Here is a 24,382-nt window from a genome sequence, read left to right on the forward strand (position 1 = left end):
TGGAGAAGCCATGAACAGCCAAAACAACAACCCTAGATACAAGTCAGCATGTCTCAAGGCCCTTGAAGGCCTAAAAGAGGATGATCAAGGCAATGGAGGAGCCATTGGAGGCTTAGGGTTGAAGAGTGGTCGCCGGAGAAGACCGGAGAAGGGAGGCAGTTGAAAAGGATTTAGGGTTAGGTTGAGAGAAGAGAGGAGACGAGAGGATTCATAGGCGGCGGGTCGTAAAGAATGGCTAGGGTTAGGGGGTATTAGGATTCAAAAAGGAAAAAATGGATGTGGACTGTTGATCTAGAAGATCAACGACCAGGATTTGATCGGGTAGATGGGTTCCGGGTTTGGGTAAGCGCATATAGGGTCTGGGTCAGGTATTTTAATAAGAAATTGGGTTGGGGTTGGGTCCAATTTGGGCTGCAATTAAAATGCCAAATCCGGCTATAATTTAAATAGCCACTTTTTCCTATTTAATTTATAATAAGTAATAAACGAATTCTGGAAAAAATAATTTTCTATACCAAAATGATTTAAAATATGTAATTATCATTTTAAAAATATAGGGACAAATTTTATGCATATAAAATGTAATTATACATTAAATGGGCTAACATTGCAATTATATGCAATCTAGCTTAAAAAAATACCAAATGCAATTATAAAAATGCATAAAAAATATATTAACCATATTTTGGCATAAATATAGAAATTAAATGAATAAATAAGCATAACAATATTTTGGGAAATAATTATTGGGATTTTATGAATAAAAGGGAAGGAAATAAATCAATTTAAATCCTTAAAATTATGGAAAAATTATAAAAAACCTTGTGCATGCTTATATATGCATATATATGCTATTTCAAAGGTATTTATGCATATAAAAAATATATAGGAAAAAATTGGATATCAACAACATATTAGAACACGAATGTGATCCACCCTATCTGATAACGTACCCTTCCACAATAAATGTGTTTAGTAGATAAATCTTACCCGATTTAGAACGTGCATCCTTATTAGACCTACTAATAGCCTCCAAATCAATTTTGGATCCTTCTAAAGTTCGTAGATATCCTTAAAAAAAATTACAATAACATATCTATATTACATACCATCAAGTGGCAACCTCTTAGCGTACCTTCACTTTTCAAAACAATGTAATAATATGCCTCAGGAACCCTCTTAGTCTTCAAATCCTTAGAATACTAGAATCTTCATATTCGATCACAACTACGCTACTCAAATAACTGACACATTCCTCACATATAGCCAGTCCATGAGAAGTACTTCTATAATTCTTTCATGCCACAAAGAAAAATATAGACATCAGTAGTCGATCAACCAGTACTGTAATACTAGTCAAACATCTGCAAGTCGAAACAGAGTGCGCCTTCTGGAGTGCGCACCCTTCTTAGGTTGTATCAAATGATTCTAGCATTCTTCTAAACATCTAAAATCGTCCATGTTGTCTAGAACTCGTGACCCCATCCAGGCGAAAATGATAACACGCAACACGTTCCTTATGCTGGTAGTAGACATCTAGCTCGAGTTGTGGTTGACACTATCAAGAACTCTTCAATGCCAGGTTGCACACCACCATGCCATCAGAAGTGAACTTCCCCAACTCAACCAAGTCACGTAGGCTGTCAAACCAAGAGTATTGTCATAGAACGCTGGTGAAGCATTACCACACTAGAAGAACTAGTTACCTTTGTTGCTATGCTGACTCAACACCAACGAGCTGACCTATTTCTTCGAATCCTCCTCGACTTGTCCTCAGGTAAACACTTTCCCTTGTTGGTACACAATGATCCTAAGTCAAAGCTCGCTGCGGAAGACCCTAGCATGAACCACATCGTCCGAAAGCCCATTAATCATTATATTTCCCTTTGAGCATCCATCAATGTTTCAACCGAGATATCCATCTAAAGAGACCTTCTATGAATTTGAAGATGTATGGTTAACCTCTTGATACTAGAATGTAAAATTAGCAATAATATAGATGTACCACAAGTTCCAGCACTATCCCATCAAAATCTCAGATCTTAGTCATGCACAATTTCGGGGAAACCCTTAACACTGCATATATACCTCAGACCCAAGACTGATATGACACTTGCCCATGCAATCAGATTATCGATAGTAGACTCCCCCACTTGGCGCGGAGTCATAGAGCATAACTTTTGATGATCCATATTACCAACCTTCATAAGCTCGTACAACACCAATCAGATACACGAACCAGTTGCATTCCACACTTGAACAACTAAAGATCTACCAATACGTCTACATCCTTAGTCTGGACAATACCTCGAGACAATGATCGAGCATCTATGGCTTCAAGGGATATAAGATATATGAGTGGATGTAAAGGGATATAAGATATATGATTCAAGTTGAATTAATGTTGCACGATAAGGAATGAAAAGAGTGGTTCCTAATAGTTTTGTAGCCTCTCAGTGATAAGTACAGATGTCTTTGTACCAATCCGCAAGATTCTATTAAACTTGGTTATGCCTCGTAGCACCTATGAACATAGAGCTCAAATACCAACTTGTCACGACCCCAACTTCCCACCTTAGGATGTCGTGATGATAACTAGTCTCTAAGACTAGGTAAGCCTAATACATCCTGATTCAATCATTTATCATAAACCATTAAATGACATACATAGCCGCAAACGGACAATAGTTATACATTTCCCAAAACCAATAGCACAGGGTCATAAGTACTACTAAAACACACTAGAATTTCTAAAAATAAATACTGTGTTGAATTACAATTTAGCAGTAGCATAACGAAGTAATATGGTGACTCCAAGGCCTACGAACGTCAAGCAGGTAGACCTCGAAGTATCCCACCGCGCAGACACAACTCTCAACAACACAATCAGAATACCTAGATCTGCACAACAATGTGCAGAAGTGTAGCATGAGCACAACACAATGGTAACTAGTAAGTTTAAAGTCTAACCTTGGTTAAGTAGTGACAAGGCCAGGTCAAGACACCTACTACACACAAAGAAATCTTTTAAAGATATACATAAGCTAACAATGGATAGGACATCAATGCAAGACCAACAACGGAAAAATTATTGATTTACAACCAACATAAAAATAATAAAAGCATAAATGACAACAAGTAGTAAACGAGTAAAAAAGAAATAACATGATCAAAACACCGATGAGATATAAATGAACTTAAATAAGGAAAAACTAATGACAACTCAAATAGTCAAATCGCTCCCAACGCATGGACTTACAACAAGAATTATCCCGAGGAACCACACCTCGTAAACCACGAGTCATGGACCATAATTTTCAAATCATACACATGTGGCATCTCGTGCCCACAATAACAATCTCCCTCGCACAACAAAGCTCATGTGCTACCGTGTACTTTGCAACCATGATAAATATAAATTTAGATGTCCGAAAGATATATTTAAACACCATAAAATATAATAACAATCTTGAATAAAGTAAGGTGTCAAATAAAATAGTGAGTTTATTTTAGTAATCAAGTAAAGCAATATAACATACAATTTGCACGAAATAGAGTGTAAGATGGGTTTAGTTTAGTAATCATAAAATTGAGTAAAAGCATCATTTTTAAACGAAGCAAACCATATGTTATATTAACAAATTAAATATAGAATTTGGTAAGGAACAACATGATAACAACTTTAAGTAAGGTAGACATCTACCAGGTTGATGGGTTTAATTTGAGAACCCAATTATTGAAAGTGCGATAACCATTTAGAATAATAAGGCACCGAGTGAGATAATGAGTTCTATCTTGAGAGGCACATAGACTAAACATGTTAATAATTCTTTTATTTAAACCATTATGTTACCAACAACTCAACAATTTATGATATAGTCACTCCACACAATTAAATTCATTTTCATAGTCAATTCACCAAGTTATAATGGAGACACATATCTTCATGTTAAAACAACACAACAAATCACGTAGAATACATGACTTACTCAAGAAAACACAATCGTTCCAACACCAAGATAACAACGAATAACCAAACATAGTCAAAATTCAGATGAATGATTGAAGGAAGAACAATGACTGTTCAACAACTTGTTCCAACATGGAATGTACAATGAAAATCACAACTGAGGTACCGCCTCGTACTAACATTTCACAATTTTAATTACAATATTTATTTATATCACCGTGTGAGCCTTACATTTAGTTTTCAAAATCATTTTTCCCATAATAGCTACACGCGTTTTAGACCACCTTAACTCACCGCGTGGCTTCAAGTAGTTCCCCAACTAGAAACATGCATATCAAGCCCACCTTATCTCACCTCATGCATATTAACCCCTAGCCTTATACTCTCACATGCATATCAATATCACAAAACAACCACAATTTGCACTACAAGTGCCCATATACCACAACTTGTAAAAAGTCAACAACACCACTATTTCCACAACAAATACCAAAAGGTGTACATGAATTTCAACAATAACAAAAATGAATGAGAATGCTCAACAAGGAAAGGTATCTTAACAATTAACAACTTCGCGACAATGTGATAACGGCTATTACAATTTCAACACCAATAACTCAACAAGATGATATTCCACGAAATAACAACTTCAACTAAAAGTGATTCAACAATTTAGAGGTAATAAGACAATAAGAAAGGCAATAACTACAACTAAAGCATATAAGAGCAAAATAACAAGAAAGAGGTAGAACAAGTGCTAACAACATCAAATAAAGCATGTAAGAGTAGAATCACTGTCACGACCCAAATCTCACATGTCGTAATGCGCTTATTGTAATACTAAACAACCCGACATTCAAAATAAACCACACATTTTTAAATTTGAAAACATAATAAATTAAGCTTAAGAGTAAAATCTTTTAAAATAGCGGATACGAAAAATACCGTGACTCATTAGACAACTCCCCAAAATTTGGATGTCACTCAGTACAATATAAAAATATAGACATGCTTTCAAGTTCAACAGTTTAATCTTAAACAGAAAAAATATGCCAAGTGTGGATGTAATTAGAAACAATCCATCTCTATCTCTACATGTCAGGTATACATGCTAACTATAATGCAACACATTGATAAAAATCATATGCATACTCTCGGAGCATCAATGCACTCAGTTCACCCAGTCACTCAATCCTCACAGTCACTCAATCCTCCTAATCGCTCGACACTCACTTTCGGCACACGTGCTCGGCACTCTCACTCGCACTCACACTAAGTAGGTACCTACACTCACTGCTGATAAGTCATACTCTGGAGGGGCAGATCCCGCCCAAGCGCGATAATAAACCAATCATGGCATGAATCAATAAAGGCTGCTACGACGTGTAGCCCAATCCCATAAATATCCTCACCATCAGGCCCTCGGCCTCACTAAATCATCAATCTCTCCAGTCTCTCGGGCTCATAATGTAATGAAAATCAGCCCAAATAATGATGATATGAAGTATTAATAAATGGAAACAAAGATTGGGATATGATATGTGAATAATAGATGTGTTACATAATTGCAAATTAAGAAAGTAATTTAACAGCAATACGGCCTCTAAGGGTCCTAATAGTACTAGTATATAGCCTAAACATGATTTCTAACATGAATCACAACTTAATCTCTTTAACACATGGATATATAGCTACACAGTTCCACAGAATCGACCGAGTCACAATTTCTACTATGCACACCCACACGCCCGTTACTTAGCATGTGTGTCACCTCAACATAGACCACATAACACGTAATTCAGGGATTCGTACCGTAAGAACCAAGTTTAGAAGTGTTACATACTTTAGACCGTGCAAATCTCTACTCTAACAAGCCCTTGCCTCGCGAATTGGCCCCCAAATGCCTCGAATCTAGCCACAAACAATTCGATACAATCAAACTAGCTATATAAATCAATTCCATATGAAAATATTAAGTTCTTATTCAAAGGACAAAAAGTCAACTCAAAAAGTCAACCCTGGGCCCACGCCTCAGAATCCGTCAAAATTGACAAAAATCCAAACACTCATTCAACCACGAGTCCAACCATACAACAATTACTCAAATCCGATCATAACACGACCTTCAAATACTCAAATTAAAAACTATGAGGTTTTTACAATTTTTCCCCAATTTTTTCAACCCAATGTTTTCCCAAAACCGAGTTAGAATCACTTACTCCAATGACTCTCTTGGAAATCTCTCCAAGAATCGCCTTAATCCGAGCTCCCAAAACTAAATTATGCAACATGGCTCAAACCCTTGTTTTTGATATTATATAATCTGCCTAGAAGTCCTCAATCGCGATCGCAAAGCACAAAAATAAGCTTCCAAGAATTCCTCTTACGTGAACACGGAATCTCCAACGCGAACGCGACTCACAACATCCCAGAACTATGCAATCGTGAACGACTTCATGCATTCACGATGAACAATTATACGTGAACCCCCAACCTTCTCTTTTCCTCTACGCAAACGCGACTTAACCCACACATTCGCGATTCACTGCCTCACTAACGTACGTGATCGCAGGCGAATGCGAGACCTCTCTCCCGAACGCGTACAAAGAAGCCAGCACCAGCAAAAATAACACTCCTCCAAGTTCCAAAATGTGCCGAACATGATCTGAATCATACTCGAGGCCCCCGGGACCTCAACCGGACATACCAACAAGTTATAAAATATCATAGGAACTTAGTCGAGGCCTCAAATCACATCAAACAACATAAAAAATATGAATCGCACCCCAATTCAAGCCTAATGAACTTATGAACTTCTAACCTCTACATTAGATGCCGAAACCTATCAAACCAAGTCCGATTGACCTAAAATTTTGCACACAAGTCATAAATGACACAAATGACCTATTTAAACTTTTAGAACCAAAATCCAAGCACGGTAACCACAAAGTCAACTCTCGGTTAAACCTGTCAACTCTCCAAACTTTCATTTTTCCAGCTTCCGCCAATTCAAGCAAAAATCACCCATGGACCTCCAAGTAGCTATACGGACAAACTACTAAGTCCAAAATCACCATACAGAGCTATCATAACCATCAAAACTCCATTCCAGAGTCATTTACACATAAGTCAACATCTGGTCAACTCTTTCAACTTAAGCTTCCAACCTTGAAACCAAGTGTCCCGATTCACTCCGAAACATCCCCGGAACCCAATCAACTACCCCGACAAGTCACATATCAACAATTAAGCATAGAATATGCAGTAAATGGGGGAACGAGGCTATAACACTCAAAACTACCGGTTGGGTCACTACATCCTCCCCCTCTTAAACAGACGTTCGTCCTCGAACAGGTCTAGAGACATACCTGGGGTCTCAAATAGGCGTGGACATCCACTTTGCATCTCTCGCTCGGTCTCCCAAGTAGCCTCCTCAATTGGCTGACCTTTCCACTGCACCTTCACTGATGCTATGTTCTTTGACCTTAATTTTTGAAACTGTCGATCCAAAATGGTCACCGACTCCACAGGATAAGTCAAATCACCATCCAACTAAACCGTGATAATGTCCTAAACATTAGACGGATCGCCGACAACTAAACCGTGCTAGTCCTCTCAAGCACCTCAAAAGGCCCAATATACCGAGGGCTCAACTTGCCCTTCTTCTCGAGCCTCATAATACCCTTCATGGGTAAAACTCTAAGTAGTACCTTCTCCCCCCACCATGTAAGCAACATCACAAACCTTCCGATCGGCGTAACTCTTCCTGTCAAGACTGCATCGTGCAATGTTGATCCTGAATCAACTGAACCTGTCCAAAGCATCCCAAACCAAGTCAGTACCTAATAGACTAGCCTTACTCGGCTCAAATCAACCCACCGGAGACCGAAATTGTCCCCCACACAAAGCCTCATACGGAGCCATCTTAATGCATGGTAGCAATTGTTGTAGGCAAACTCTGCAAGCGGACGAAACTGATCCAAAGAACCCTATGAAGTCAATGACACAAGCGTGTAGCATATCCTCCAATATTTGAATAGTGCACTAAGACTGTCCGTCCATCTAAGGGTGGAATGATGTGCTCAAATCAACATGTGTGCCTAACTCTCGATGCACTACTCCCAAAAACTACAATGTAAACTGCATGCCTTGATCTGAAATGATGGACATCGGCGCAGCGTGAAGGCGAACAATCTTGTGGATGTATATCTCAGCCAACCGCTCCAAAGAACAAGTAGTCCTAACTAGAATGAAATGCACAGAATTGGTCAACCGATCCATAACCACCCAAATAGCATCAAACTTCCTTGAAGTCCGTGGGAGCCCAACTACAAAATCCATGGTGATATGCTCCCATTTCAACTCCAGAATCTCAAGACTCTGAAGCAATCCACCCGGTCTCTAATGCTCGTACTTCAAGTGCTGACAATTTAGTGTCACGACCCAAACCGATGGGTTGTGACGGACACCCGGTACCCCTACTCAACTGAGTACCAACGTAATGTATCTTTCTCATTACATCAACATGTGTAAATGGGCCATAAGGGCCATATGAGGTAACAAGAATAAAACATGAGAGAACACTCGACATAAAATGACCCAACCTGATATATTGACTTATACATATGACGTATGGGGCAATAAGGCCGGCATGATCCTTTATATACTCAAAACATAGGCCGAAAAGGCCATACAAGAATCTGTATACATAACATCTATCACAAGCCTCTAAAAATACATAATATCATTAAGGTCGGGATAGGGCCCTGCCTTACCAATGAATACATGCACTAATCATACTTACCAAAGTAGCAACTCCGAAGCATATGGAGCACACCAACCCCTTCTGCTGAGCTGGTAGCCTATTTGGAAGACTCTCAACCTGTCTATTAGGACCTGCAGGTATGAAACGCAGTGTCCCCAGGAAAAAGGGACGTTAGTACAAATAATGTACAGAGTATGTAAGGAATGAAAATTAGTAAATAATAGACATGAGAGAAACATGGAGTAAAAGACTCAACATGTAAGTCTGGATAACTCTGTAAATTATGGAATACTTATAGTGTCATGCATATGTGTATGAATGTCATGTCGTGCATAGGTACATGTGTTCATAACATCATCAAGCCTCTGAGGGCATCCCATCATATCATCTCGGCCTCTGTGGGCGAAATCATCAACGCATACCACCTGATCAGATGGTGGTGCATATATATCACCATAAAATTTCCCCCGAGATCCCTATATATATATATATATATATATATATATATATATATATATATATACGCATATATAACACCATCTGGTCATGGGTCAATCTACATGTATAAATGAATGCAATGCATGAGAAGTACGTTAATAAAATCTCTCAAAACATCATAAGGCCATTATGCCTGTGATTAATATCATGAAGTAAACTTTATCAACTTACGTATTTTCTGAGACCCATGAACATATGATAGAATAATAGGATACATGGGGAATCAAGAACATAGGCATCTCTAGCATTTCTATGAATAGAGTCATTTAGGAAACTTGTGCATTTGCTCGTTTTGTTTGTATCGTATGGATCATGCCAAAAGGAAAGAAGGGATATCTTTAACATACCTGAGTCGATTCTCTTGGTAATCCTTCTAACACACGTCTTTTGCAAAAAACATGTAACGGTGGATCGAAGTAGGAAAAATTCGTATGATATTCTTGAGAAAGATTGTACCATACTACCTTAGAATTGCACGTCACGTTGCTATTACATAATTCAAAATTGTATTAATGAGATATGAATAAAGCTTACCTTAGACACCCAAATCTCTTAAAATTCCATCTAGCAATGTGACTAAAGAGTCACTTAAATCAATATTCTTGGGCTTCCACGTTTGGGAGGGTTTAATAAGCCTTATCCAAAATTTTAATTATTCATTAATTTATTATTTAACTAATTAATCTCTCGTTAACCAATAATCATCCAATTACACACATAATTAAGAATTATCTCAAATTACTTAAAATAATACTCACTTTTAACATACCTTATATACCTTACTATCATGGCCATGTGGTATCTTATATGGTACTAGTCCATAAATACCAGATATTTTAGCAGGGGCCGTATTTTATCTCAAAATGTCAAACTTCGATGAATTTTTTTTTTCGATTTTCTTACCCTCTCACCTTTATGAATTTACTCATCACTTGTTTGAAATAACATAATGCTTATAATCTCATTCATGAACTTACGTCGATTAACTTACGACAAAACTTAAACGTACAAAAAAATACGGGATGTAGTAACTCATTTTCAAGCATTCATCAATTTTCTTATGACATACTTTTACGTACAAAAATATCGGGTGTTAAATCATTTCCCCCTTTGGAATATTCATCCTTTTTTTAACTAATGTATTTATTGTCCTCATAACCCGTAGCTCTTACGAATGCTTTAATACTCTTCTTTCCATTAAGACAATTGTTCTTTGAATAAATTCAAAGGCCAGGCATTCCCCCCTTTAGGCCTCTTTCTCACACCACGATCTGTGGTCAGAATTCTTCTAACCTCTTAACTCTTGCTACTTTTTGTCATGTAGCCTGTACAACTTTTTCCTTATATCTGCGCCTATGCGACTCTTCTCCCCTTTTTCCTCCAGTTTTTGGCCAATCTCTAGGCATCACTTTGTAAGCATATACAGAGCTTGAAAAGCTATCTCTTTGGGCATTTATAGGTGTACTGAAGTTCTTTGCTCGATACTTTGTTGAACTTACGAATATTGCTATACCTTATTTCATAGACCTGGTTATCCATTCGTGTGACCTTAGTGCATCTAGGCAGGTCATGTTATACCATTACTCTTACTTCGATTAATCGTAACTGAGGTCTACTACCAAACTCCAGGTTACTTTCGTTGCTTATCCCATACTTTGTCACTCCATCCATTGTTATTCACATCAATATTGATCTACAATGTACCACTGATAACTTAAAACATTTTATGTAATACCTTGCCACTAGGGCTTATATTGCATCGATGAATGTTTGAAGTGATTTTCCCGACCCACTTTGCGGTGATATTGTACTTCAATAACCGTATTTTATAGCATCCCAATGCGATTCACTTACATAGGTATTTTAATCTCGTACAATTCATAAAATCCTCTTCAAATCATTATTCAATTGAAGGCCCAAACGTCATCTGTTATCTATCACATTTACACCATCATTATACTATCAGGGCAGCATTCCATCTCTTCTAAATGCCATTAGACTTAGACTCATTTGAGTTCATTCAGGCTATACTGAGCTTTGTATAACTTAGAGAAACCATCAGCTCTTTTGTTTTCATGGTCTTAATCCTAAGGACTTTATCCATTCTCATCACCTTCTCACTCACCCTTTCTTATCCTTACTCCTCTCTTCCTAAAACCTTGTCGCTTTACCATACTTTAGCTTGCGACCTACACATATTCATTTATACTACTCGCAACCTTCCTTCAACTTGCTTGCGCCATTGATTTCCTTATGTGATTTTGGAAAATCAAGCGAGACATCACATCGTCTCTATCTCTTCTTTACTCTCTTGGCTAGATCTCTCGGTATGTAGAAACCATAGGCCGGAAGATATGCTACTGATGATGCCACTATCATTCTTGGATACTGAATCCCCACGCTTCTAGCCTTTTATCCGAAGTATGGACTATTCATAACCTTCTGCATTTTGAGTATCTCGTATGTTGTTCACCTTTACATTACTTACCTTAATGTCTTGCATCACACCTTCTATATCTTCCACGACCTCCCTTCTACATAGGTATAATTCATATCCACAACTTGAACTTTTATTATAATACTTGCACCTCTTTACATGATTCGGTGAGTGGTTCACACTGACTTCTTATAAGGCTGGTACTCTTCTAACTGGTTTATCGTAGAGCTATTATAAAATATGGCTACTGTACCATCTCTCTTGCACCTCTGATATTAAGAGTGATTATGCAATGTTCTCAATCACGATGTACATAATTTTCTAGGTCCAATAATCAATTCCTAATTTACTTACTTGATGTAACCCTTTAGTTTCCTCTTTCCTCTGATCAACCTTTATGTAGGCTTAAGCTATCTTCCGATCTGCGGCTCATGGTATTAGTTATTACTTTTGCCCTTCATTGTCGCTATGGAATATCCATGATTCAATCTTTTAACAGTTCAATCCTTTGTCTATGCCCTAGGCTCAATTCTTTCTTTTAACTTATACCGGAGTCTTCTACGTCTGTATGAATGTCAGCATATATGCTGCATATATAAAACTCCGAACTCTTAAGTGCGTTCATAACGTACTATGGGTCATTAATCGAATAATTCTTTTTGTTCCTTCTTAGCTTTCTTTAAATGTAAGCAATTACTTTTCCTGGTCTTTTTGCCCCCTTATTGCGCGCATATTTAGCTTATCTTAGTTCCCGCACATGCTAGAGTTTTTGTGAAACTTCATATGATCTCGAATATTACTTTTGATTCTTCTTCTCGTTCAGTAGCTGAGCTTAGCTTGAAGCCTGTTATTGTACAATGTTGTTGTGAGACTATTATTATAAGAATATTCCCTATTTGGGTCACTGAGCTTAGGTTGAAGCCTTCTTCCTTACTTTCTCAGCTTGTCTTTCACTACACTACGGTTGCTTCTAAACTGAAGTTTTGACTGTCTTCCTAGTGGAACTGTCTTTTATTTCTGTAACACTCATACGGTATCTTTAACTTTCCCAACTCTTATTTTAATATACCTCAAGTATTACAATGTCATATCTGCCAGACTGAATTCCCCACGTTGGGGTTCCCTATGTTTACCTTGCACGATCTGTTGATTTGTCTGTATCCTCTTGTCTAGCCATAACTAGGCTCTTCCTGAATCAACTACTAACTACTCGTTGACCCATTCTCATATCAATATTCCGCGTAATCTTTCTTGGGTTATTTCCTTTGTCTTAACTTATGTCTTGCATACTAGCTCCTTATTTATCATTAATATGTTGGGTAGGAACCCTTACTTCCTCTTCTTGACGTCGTGTTTGCATAATGTTCTGGAATCGTAACATATTTGTAGGCTTTGAATAGGTGATATTTCATCCTTTTCTTATTTTTATCGCATTTCGTCTTTACCACTCCATAGTTACTAGAATCACTTAATTCTGACTTAATTCCACATCACTCTATATTCCCCCCATTTAAGGGATTACTAACATTTAGTGCTACGATGATTTACGTAAAAATGTTTTACCTCTTCATCTTTGGCATTTTTTCACATCATCGATGACCCTCACTCTCCTTGCGGTAATCGTTCTATACCAAGGATAACAAATTTCCTTACTCACGAGGGAGACACCTAGTGTAACTGGCACCTACAGTCCCTTAAGCTTAACTTTTCTCACATTGCTTGGTTTAGGGAAGCGTCTTCCTAAATGACCATTCTCTGAATTCCTCATGAATCTTCTTTTGTTGTCCATTCTATTATCACTGGAACACAATATGAAATTCTTATGATGCTGACTATTATCAAATCACTTAGCCCCTAATTCATGTTTAGTTTATCTTGTTCAACAGCCCATACTAATTTCTATTACTCTGGGGATTATCTCTCCTTTCTGGTAGTCGCGTTGGAGTCATGAACTTATTTCTCGAAATGAGGATATAAAATTATGGTCTATAATCCCTTGTTGTCTCAAGGCCTGTCACGTCTCGTCATTTCCTTCACTTAAATATAGACTCTATAATATTGTTATTTTTTATCTACCATTGTCATCCATGTATCACGTCTTACTCATAATGCTCCATTAACTCACTTTTTATTTCTTGCTAACACTTCCGTCAATCACTTTATTTCAAAAACTTTGACAAGGCATTCTTTTGGTTTTAGCTCCCCCTTCCTCCATCCACGGGCTCTTCAGGTTGCCTAACATTCTCTCCCTACTAGCCATACTAAGGTAATATTTATCCCTTGTAGGCTTCTAGTGCCTATGTTTATAGTACTCACATCTAGGTGTACTATTTTAGAGTGCACCATCTAGGTATCTCACAAGGAGATTTATTAGCACATTTGCAATATCCTTCGGATATGTCAACTAACGCAAACAATCCACCCATCATTTTGGGTCACTCTAACCCCAGTCGGATCTTGATATTTCTTTTTCTTATACTACTTCTGTTAGCTTCCATAGGGCATTAATGAGATGGGTGTGGCCAATTGTACATAAATCTATTAGAATTGAAGGTAACTCAAAATTCTTATATTTCTCTGCTTGAATTGTAAATAATGATAACCTTCACTAACTGGGTATCTCGTATCCTTCTTCTTCTTGCTTCTTTTACTTGTTGAAATTTGTATCTATCTTTTAAATCTCTCGTTGCCTTTCACCATAGGGTTAGATAGATATTCTTGCCTTAAGGCTCCTTATAAAGAGGCTTACATGTCTTAGTACGCACATGATTTACTGAAGACCTTACATTTACTCATCATAAACATCATGAAAAATCAATTTCCTCTAATTCAACTCTTCCAACCATATTCAATCTTGTTTACCGTGAAATGGTAACAACAATTAAATTTGTAAATGGGATTCTAAAAATACGTGATCTATTATGCTAGTTGTTAGAGTAGATGTTGCTAAGAATATGAAGTTTAATGACAAAATACAAGCTAAAACGAGGCAGTAATCAAACTGAGGGGCTTGCTATCCTGGTTTCGGATCGGTCGATGGATGACCTCGAGGTTGGTATCCTGGCTCGATCTCAATCTATCAGGGTTAGTCGGGAGTGGGAAAATCAAGTAGAATATGATCAAGCAATACTCTTTATGTCCAATACCAAACACTAAATGAAGAACAAGTATGAAAACTATAGACGCTAAGAATGGTCTCGAGCCAATAAGAACGAGGAAGTTAGAGAGAAAAGAGAAAGATATTATTGATTTTGTGGAGAAATAGTTGGAGCAACATCATACCCTTACAAAGTAGTATGGGTTCCCTTTATATAGGAGGGGAACCCGGTTATAGTACACATGCATCAATTGTAAAGTATGGAGATGAGATGGCTAGACGCGATGCTTCGGCATAGGCTCTAGATAGGCCGGCTCTATCAGACTTAGCCGTGTGCCTTGGGAACTTCCCCTTCCGTTCTAGCCTCGACCTTTGTCTTGTTCGAGTCTGGCCTCGACGAGCCTCGAGGGAGGGGACTCAGTCACAACTCCATGTCCTCGGGGTCTTGAGACATTCTTCCGAAATGGCCAAATAGCAAGGAATTAAATCCTTTGATTTCACCGCGTACAGACAGTCTCCACGTTTCTTAGAACGGAGTGATGGGAAATGATCCTGATGCCTGACTCCTCGAGCTTCTTATGGTGACGTAATACCAATGAGCAACCTGTGGCGCCAGATTGTGGCAACCGGGGTGCCCCATGGACTTGTACATTTTGACATCATTCAATGCATTGCCAATTCACGTTCTCCAAGGTGAATGTACCACCGTCGATTCGGTTCCTCAAGAACGCAGTAATTGCATCTGCCGGAAAATATTCCAAAACCTCGATGGTCGTGTCGTTACCCCCTATAAATGGGGGTGCCTTGGCCTTTTTTTTCCTATCCCAGTGCCTTCGTTGGCTCATTTGCCTATTTCTTCCTATCATCTTCTTCTATCCTTGAACACTATGGTTGGGGCTCATGGCGTCAAGGTCGTTAGGCAAAGCTTCCGTAGGCTGTGTTGTGGACTGTTGCCGGAGCTTCCCTTTATCGAACATGACCATGTTGTCCTATTGTTGCTGTGGTCATTGTTATGTTTGTCGTTGGCCCAAGACGATGATGGACGGGGAGTCAGTTTTCCCCTTGCTCGCAAAAAGAAAATTTGGATTACATACTTCTGCTCAAAAGGGGGCTCGGATTATACACCGCTGCTCACCTTCATACCCCGGCACGACGTGGTGCCTTGCCTTGAGCTGGTGGCTTTCACGACTAGATGTTCCAAGAAGTGGACTCTAAGTAGCCATGTAAGGGGGACCAAGGCTCGCTCGGTCCGCTGTCTCTCTGAGGTTCTCTTGGCCAGCGAGGTTCCTTGAGCTTCGGAGGGCTATGGTGTTTTTTCATCCCTCCTTGCTTTTCGCCCTATCCTTTGTGGATATCATTGTGGAAGGCCGGGATGAGGCAACAGAGGATGTGTGTTCAGATGTGACCGCTGTGTGATTAAGACCTTCGAAGGTAGAACCTCTAGGCTTTTACCTCGCGTGTGCATCCTTCTGTTTCTTTCTTTATGCGTAAGATCCTCTATAGGCTTTTGTAATTGTATGTAAGGACCACTCGAGGGCTGTTGTACATAGATATTTATGAATATCAAGATACTTTCTTGATTTCTGTTTTCGATTCTTGCCCCATTATTGTACGCTTTTGTGCCCTTCGAGGCCTTGAAATGTTCCCCTTTGTCGGCTGCCGACATTTAACTTGGATACGAGCATTCTTTTCGATCTTCTGCTGATTGACATGGCTCTTTTTTGAGCCCATTGTCGCACCTCGGGCCGGGCTTGAATTGATCTGATAGGCTCGGGCTATCGAGCCCTCCATGTTGCATGGAGATAGTATGCTAAGTTTTGGAGCTTTCGAGAGTGGCATCCTGAGCGAAGGTCAGCTTTGGGTACCTGGGGGTCTTCTTTGTACTTGATGTAGATAGCCTTTTAAAGCGTAGTGGATAGACTTCCGTTAAGCGGTTGCCTATGCTTAGGCAATGCCTCGATCCCTCCTAGAGCCTTCATGATCGGAGCATCGCGCGCTTAGTTTCTTTTGAGAAAGGGAAACCATGAGATCGAGCACCGCCTCGAGTTAAATGATGGCATTTAAGGCTTCTCGAAGCTTGACTTCTCTTTTGGCGGAATCCTCGAGGTCGGGCATTACCTCGAGATTGGAGACAATACAGTTGACTCGTTGAGACCTAACTTCTTGTTGATGGATGCCTCTGGGGTTAGGTACCGCTCTAGGATCTGTATCGAGGCCGTTAGCCTCCTAGGGCTTACTCTGGACAGGCGAATCGTCGTTGTTTCCTGCATATATGTGGGGTGGATTTTGTTTCTTTGGGAGATCTCATTGTTTTGGATTGATATCCCTCTGCCTTGGCATCGGGTCCTTCGTCTCTTCAGGCGCAAAAAAGTATTGGAGCACATCTTTTCCTTAGTCTATCAATTCTATCATAGCCATGGTAGCTACTTCGGGGCCGGCCCGGCAGGGAGGGGAGAGTTCCACTCTCAATGTTCAGGATCCGCAGGAGTTCACTCTGAAGACTGTGTCTTTGATAAGAGAGGAACACCTGGAGATAGTGAGGAGATACTGCGGATGGAGCGAGGGGATAGAGGTGTAGGTGCTTTCCCCAGATGAGAGTATCACGGACTCTCCTGATGGATATTTGAAAGTATACCTATATGCCTTTGCATTTGGCCCTCTTGACAGGGTCGTACTTGGTTTCTGCTTGAAGTATCGGGTTACTTTGGCGCAAATACATCCATCATTTTGGCAAGTGGTGCTGATGATGAGGTTCTTTGCGGAGAAGGCTAGGCTCATTCACGCTCAGCCACCTCGTCAGACTGTACCGGCCTTCATCATCGAGGCCTGTTAACCTTGCGGTGCTGTTCTTCTACAACCTTTGTTGTCGATGACGGAGAAGATAGGGACAAAGAATGGGTCAGTCGATTCGTTTGGGTCCGGACGACTTACATTATCCCCGTGGAGCTCTTGCCATTTCCCGAGGGATAGAAATATGCGCGCGAGTGGGGTGTCTTGCGCTCCTTTTGATTTGCTTATAGTAAAAGCCAGTTGGATAATCGTGCCTCTTCCTATTTTGCAGCAACTTCATGGACGTCGGGTGAAGTTCTTGATTTGCCCGGCTGGGTCCGGAGGTTGGCGACCCATTCGACTTGCGATGAGAGTAGGTGGCGAGCTATGTCTTGTGATAGATGGGAAGCGAAATACTAGGGTATGCGCGTACGCTACTCCTACCCTCGCCTTCATATATTTGAGATTATATTTTCCTTTTTTTGTATTGGATTTGTCGTTGTAGGTGTCAGGTAGTTCCTTGGGGCGAGGCAGTGCTCTTTCGGAGAGGGGAAGGAGTCGTCGGCCTCCGAGGCGAGGGACGATGGCAATAAATATGATTTGCACCCACAGTGTGGTGGAGCTTTTGATGGGGCTCAATGGGCCCGTGTCTTCGAGGAGAGGACGTCGCCCGAGCCTGCTGTTCCCGGAGTGTTTGATTCCAGAATAGTGGTTCCTCCAAGTGAATATGCTTTGCCCGAGGTTGGTTCTTCTGGGGCCGAAGGGGTAGGATCAACAGTAGTGTGCTCCGCCTTCGAGGAAGTCCGCCGACTTCACTTCATGGTGAGTTTCAGTGCAGTCCTTCTGTATTTCGCCCTTTCTTTATTGAGTTTTTCTTTGTAGGCCTTTGATAGGATCAGGTCTGAGCTGCTCCATCACAGGGCCAGGCTTCAGCAAGCAATGGACAAGGGTGAGTCCTTTAGGCTCCTTAGCGATGAGAATGAGGTTGAGTTGATGTACTGGCAATATGAGGCGTATCGAGGCACGAATTATGACAGCTATTTGCTGGAGCAGGTAACCTTCTATAGTACACTCTTCGCTCTTTTTGACCCTTAAGGTTAACCCTCTTGCCTTCTTAGCTGCAGAAAAAGACGGAGGCCTTGGAATACCTTAAGGGCAAAGCCGACCGCGTCAGGACTGCTTGTGCCGAACTGAGGGCTTAGTGCAGGCTCAAGCTTTAGAGGAGAGGGGCGCCTTGGCCAAGGTTCCCGCCTTCGAGTCCCAACTCCGCTTGGTGTGTGACAACGCTACAGTTCAAGTGGATATGATCGGGAAGCTCGAGTCCGATCTCTTAAAGATCAGGGCTGAGATAATCGATGCCCGGGTTGAAGCAGCATTAATTCAAACCAAGTCTGATTAGGAGATGGCGATTTGTATGAAGGACGCTACTGATGTCCCAGCCGAGTTGAAGTGGGCCCTCAACTGTGAGAAAGGATCGAGGAATATGTTTGTTGCAAATCCCGAAGAGAGGTACTCGAGGAGATCAGCGCTAGGGGCTTCTTCTCTCGGAGCAATTGGCTCGAGCCAGGGCAGACGAGCGCGGCGCTTGGTCCCTTGTTGCTGGCATTATTGAGAGTGAATCTGGGGCTGGCAGGCTGTAGCCTTTTGCAACGGAGTGTAGATTTCGTCAGTTTTCCATTTTGTACTTTGATATTTGCAGAACTTGTTTGTAGATGGAGATCGCGCCTTTTGCGTATGTAAATAAGAGAATACATGAAGCTTTATCTCTTTTGTATCTTGTTATTTCATTGCTTGCGACCAGGCAGTCTAGTTCTCGGTGTCTGGCGGGAACCCTATGGATCCGGAGCTTACTAGATAGGCCCGGAGGCTTTTAAGTGCTATTTGTGACATGAGTAGGCGTCAGGGTCTTTGTGCTTTGCCCAGCTGTTTAGGCATAGTCTCTGAGTTGGGTCTTGATTCGAGCTTACCTGACCTCCGATCTCCCACGCCTGCATGAGCGGATGATGATTGTCCTTATTCCTTGCCCTTGGGTATTTGTATTTCAACTATTTCGGGTCTCGTCTCCAAGTTACGTTGCAACTCGAGCTTTAATTAACCCTTAAGTTCTTTCGTGCATGCATGGGCGAATGACGATGGCTCTTACGCCTTGTTGGATCTAAGAGACCTTTTGAGTGTGTGGCCTGGGGGCTTGTTTGGCCGGTGAGAATCGATCTTATGCTTTTGCCCGTGGGTATTTTGTAGTTAACTATTTTGGATCTGGTCTCCGAATCGGGTAACAACTCGAGCTCATTTTAATCCTCAAGTTTTCAATTTTCAAGCTGGCAACAGTGGCTCTTACACTATTTGGTCGTTGACACCTTCTAGTATGCGGCCCGAAAGCTCGTTTGGCTGGAGACAATGGCTCTTATGATTTTGCCCGTAGGTATTTTGTAGGCTTTGTTTTACTCTCGTTAAGGTCTTTTTTGAAATGATTTTTCCTGACCCATTGTCGGTTCTGGAAGAACCTCGATCTCAAGTCGTTAGCGGCGATGTTCGAGCACCTCGAAAGGTTCTTAGCTCGTAGGCTGAGTAGTTTGAAGCCTTGTGTTTTTTGGAGCTGACATGGTCGAAGCTCGTTTGCCTGTTGAGGGAAGTCTGTTTTAACCGGTTCTTTTTGAAGTATATTCGAAGTAATGGCATGCGATTTTGTCAGCAACAGTCGGGCATCCCCGAGTCGCATTAATTTGACTAGAGCAGCTATTTTGACCATAGTCATATGTGTTTTGCTGGAGCCGTTTTTGATCTCGAGTGATAGTTTAGGCGTCTACACCGAGGGTATGCCCTTTCGGGATTCTTACAAATGCGACATATAGCTTAAACTTTGGGATTGAGTTTTACGCATGTAGTAAGGTCTTACAAAGTTTTCATACCTGTTGAGGTCTTACAGTTTTTGTTGCTATGCAGAATAGACCTGGTTATACCGAGTTTTCCCGCTCGGGGTCTTACGGCCTTGGGTTTTCCAGGGTGCGGCGATTGGCGACAGTCTCCGAGTCATGGAGTTTGCTTAGGCTCGAAGGTGAGTATTCATGAGCTCGAAGTTACCTTGTTGGGGCTTTATGAGCCTAGAGTTCCAACCCTGGGCTCGTGTGGACGCCAAGTTGTTGACGCTAAGTCTCCAAGTACTTCGGGACACATTTGATGGAGGGATCCCCATCGAAAGTATGCTGAAATTCCCTTTTATGGAGTGTGAGGTGCTTTTGGTGATAGATACCCTTCGATCTATTAATGTAGTTGTGTTGTTGCGTTAAATAAATCTTTGTTGGACCGAGTTTGCTCACTTGGGGTCTTATGGCCTCAAATTTTCAAGCGCGTGGTGATTGGCGACAATCCTTGGAGATTAAAGGTACCCCTGATGTTGGTGACGCTAGGAGATTTCCGAGTTGCCTTACCCGAAAACTTTGAGATTTTGGAGTTTCGACCCGGAGGCCATCTGAGCGGTGAATTGCTAGCGTCAGTCTCAAGTGTTTGGGGCGTTTTTGGCGAGAGAATTGTAACCTTACTTTTTCAAAGGTGTTTTTTGACAAAAGATATTCTTTGATTTCTTGGTACAATAGTACACATGTTCGCCGATGGGGGACTAACTATACGGACACGGTTTTTCCAATCGTTTGGTCTGGTATATTGCTTCCGTTTTCTAGCGGGTATGTTTCTGGGGAAACACCCTTTATTGTTCAAAGGGTTGCTTGCAAGAGGAGTCTTGAGTATTTGCAGAGTTTTCCTTAGGCATCTCGCAGTCGTCGCATCGTTAAAAACATTGCCGGTAAAATATTCTTTTGGGAAAAAAACTCGGTCAAAGGAAAATAGTGCAACGGGTATGTTTTTAGAGCCTTTGAGGTCTTCGGGCAGTGCCAATGCTATGACAGCTTTAGTCGGGTGCCTACACAAGGGTTAGTTCTGAATTCAAAACAAAAAAAAGGAGAAGGTCGTACCTTGAAGTGAGATGCGCTGGCGATGCCTCGGGGTTGATTTGTTGTAACTGCCTGAGGCGAAGACGCAGTACGGACTTCCGCTTCGTTTTGTCAAGTTCGATCGAGGGTGAGACCCGATTCGCCATTTGGCTTATTCGGGGGCAGAGGCATGAGCGTTGGTATCACGTCGTGTATTGCGAACATTTCCCTTGCCGCATGTTATTCCCCATAGACAATTTTGATCCCGTCTTTTGTTGAGAATTTTATCATCTGGTGAAGGGTGGATGGAACTGCTCTCATGCAGTGTATCCATGGCCACCCGAATAGGGCATTATACCTCATGTTTCCGTCGATGACATAGAATTTGGTGTCTTGAGTCGTGCTCGCCACGATGACCGTGAGGATGATTTCTCCTTTCGTTGTTTTGCTTGCCATGTTGAATCCATTGAGGACCCGAGTGGCAGGCACGATTTGGTTGAGCAATTCGAGTTGTTCTACTACCCTCGACCTAACAATATTGGCCGAGCTACCTTGATCCACGAGTACACGTTTTATTTGAAAAGAATTTACAAAGAAGGAAATTACTAGGGCGTCATTGTGGGGTTGAGACAGGGTCTCGGTGTCTTCTTCGCTGAATGTGAGGGCGTCTTTGGGGATATATCCTTGAGTCCGCTTTTCTCTAGTGATGGATATTTTTGTTCTACTCATTATGATTTCCTACGGGGCATCGGCGCCCCCTATGATCATGTGGATGACGTGTTGCGGATCGTTTGCCTCGTTCTTTTTGGTTTCTCCCTTTCTCGGAAGTTATTTTTGGCTCGATCGCTAAGAAATTCTCGGATATATCCTTTGTTAAGCAGCCGAGCTACCTCCTCTCGTAGTTGATGACAATCCTCAGTCTTATGGCCATGCATGTTGTGAAACTCGCATACTAAATTGTAATTCCTTTGCGATGGATCTGATTGTATCGGTTTGGGCCGTTTGGCGTCTCTAATACATCGACGTTGAAGTTGTATTCTAACAGGTGGCGTGAACCTATTGGTACTACATTTCAATCAATCTTGGCTCAGTTGATGAGCCCTCGACGGTCTTTTCCTCAATCCACCCTCCGATCATTTCGGGGTAGGTTGCGCCTCGGCTCTGATCTTCGAGTGGTACTAGTTGTGGACATCCGACCAGGTCATGGCCGGGTACTCGATCAGGTTCTGTTTCAGCTATATTAAAGTGACCGAGCTTCGTTCGTTCAGGCATTGGGTGAAGGGCCGTACTACCCAGTCGTCGGAGACTAGCGGTAGCTCCATCCGTTCCATCTGAAAGCAGGACACGAATTCCCGCAAAATATCGTTCTCTCTTTGCTTGATTTTGAAGACGCCAGACTTCCTTGTTGCTACCTTGATGGCCCCGGCATGCGCCTTTGTGAAGGAATCTGCTAGCATGGCGAATGAATCTATGGAATTAGGAGCCAAGTTGTGATACCACATCATGGCTCCCTTCGAGAGTGTTTCCCCGAATGTTTTCAGCAATACTCACTCTATCTCATCATTCTTCATATCGTTGCCTTTTACTGCTCAGATGTAGGCAGTAACGTGTTCATTAATGTCAGTGGTACCGTTGTACTTAGGGCATTCCAACATTCTAAACTTCTTTGGAATAGGCTTTGGAGCCGCTTCCTCGGAGAACGGCCTTTGTATGATCTTCTTCGAACCCACGCCCTTGAGGACCGGGGGTGCACTCGGGATCTGATCGACCCTAGAGTTGTAGGTCTCGACTTTTTTATTGTTGGTTGCTATCATTTTCTCACCTGATTCGATCCTTTTGGTAAGGTCCTCAAGCATCTTTATTATGGCAGAGTCGGCTACCGATCTGTTATTGCTCGATCTTTCGGGTACTTGTTCGGCGGGGGGAGCCGTTTCCAGCGCTGCTGTGTTGGGAGTCTTCGGATGACTTTGTAACTGAGCGATGGCCAACTGTTGTGTCTGCAACATTTCAAAAATAACATGAAGGCTAACTTCCTGTTCTTCAAGGGCTAGGGTTTTTTGGGCCTCCGTTCGGTCGCTGTGTCGTATGCTTCTGTCAGTGTGCGGAGTTTCGTCGACCTGTTGTGCGTCCTATGAGTCCACATCTACTAGAATCGCCCCGGGCGCATTATCGGGGTGCTGTGGTTGCGTTTCGGCAGCCGAGACAGCCACGCCGTTTTCCCCGTATTTTTCAAGGTTGTCGTTCTCGATTCTGTTCACCGAGCCAGACATTGTGACCTGAAATCAAGAGTTCTTGGACAAGAAAAGTGTGAAAGATAACTTGCGTTTTTGTAATGTAACCAGCAAGAAAATAATCACTATTATTTTTAACCCCACTGTGTGCGCCAAACTATTTACCGTGAAAATGTTAACAACAATTAAATTTGTAAATGGGATTTTAAAATTATGTGATCTATTTTTATGCTAGTTGTTAGAGAAGATGGTGCTAAGAATATGAAATTTAATGACAAAATACAAGCTAAAACGAGGCAGTAATCAAACCGAGGGGCTTGCAGTCCTGGTTTCGGATTGGTAGATGGATGACCTCGAGGTCGGTATCCTGGCTCGATCTCAAGCTATCGGGGGTAGTCGGGAGTGGGATAATCAGTTATAATATGATCAAGCAAGGCTCTTTATGGACAATACCAAACACTAAATGAAGAACAAGTATGAAAACTACAGACGCTAAGAGTGGTCTCGAGCCAATAAGAACGAGGAAGTTAGAGAGAAAAGAGAGAGAGAGATATTATTGATTTTGTGGAGAAATAGTTGGAGCAATATCAGACCCTTACAAAGTAGTGTGGGTTCCCTTTATATAGTAGGGGAACCCGGTTATAGTACAACATGCATCAGTTGTAAAGTATGGAGATGGGACGGCTAGA

General features: G+C 41.3%; 1 protein-coding gene across 1 annotated transcript in view; it reads right to left on the bottom strand.

Moving 5' to 3' along the window:
* Window positions 1-8,603: 8,603 nt before the first annotated feature.
* LOC142181649 (uncharacterized) overlaps window positions 8,604-24,382 on the bottom strand; it is a 32,360-nt gene continuing 16,581 nt past the window's right edge. The window contains exon 3 of the transcript XR_012710508.1: window positions 8,604-8,866. The gene's annotated coding sequence lies outside the window, so the exon portion shown is untranslated. The remainder of the gene's footprint in view (window positions 8,867-24,382) is intronic.

The sequence above is a fragment of the Nicotiana tabacum genome, chromosome 6, assembly GCF_000715075.1.
Source record: "Nicotiana tabacum cultivar K326 chromosome 6, ASM71507v2, whole genome shotgun sequence".
Lineage (NCBI taxonomy): Eukaryota > Viridiplantae > Streptophyta > Magnoliopsida > Solanales > Solanaceae > Nicotiana > Nicotiana tabacum.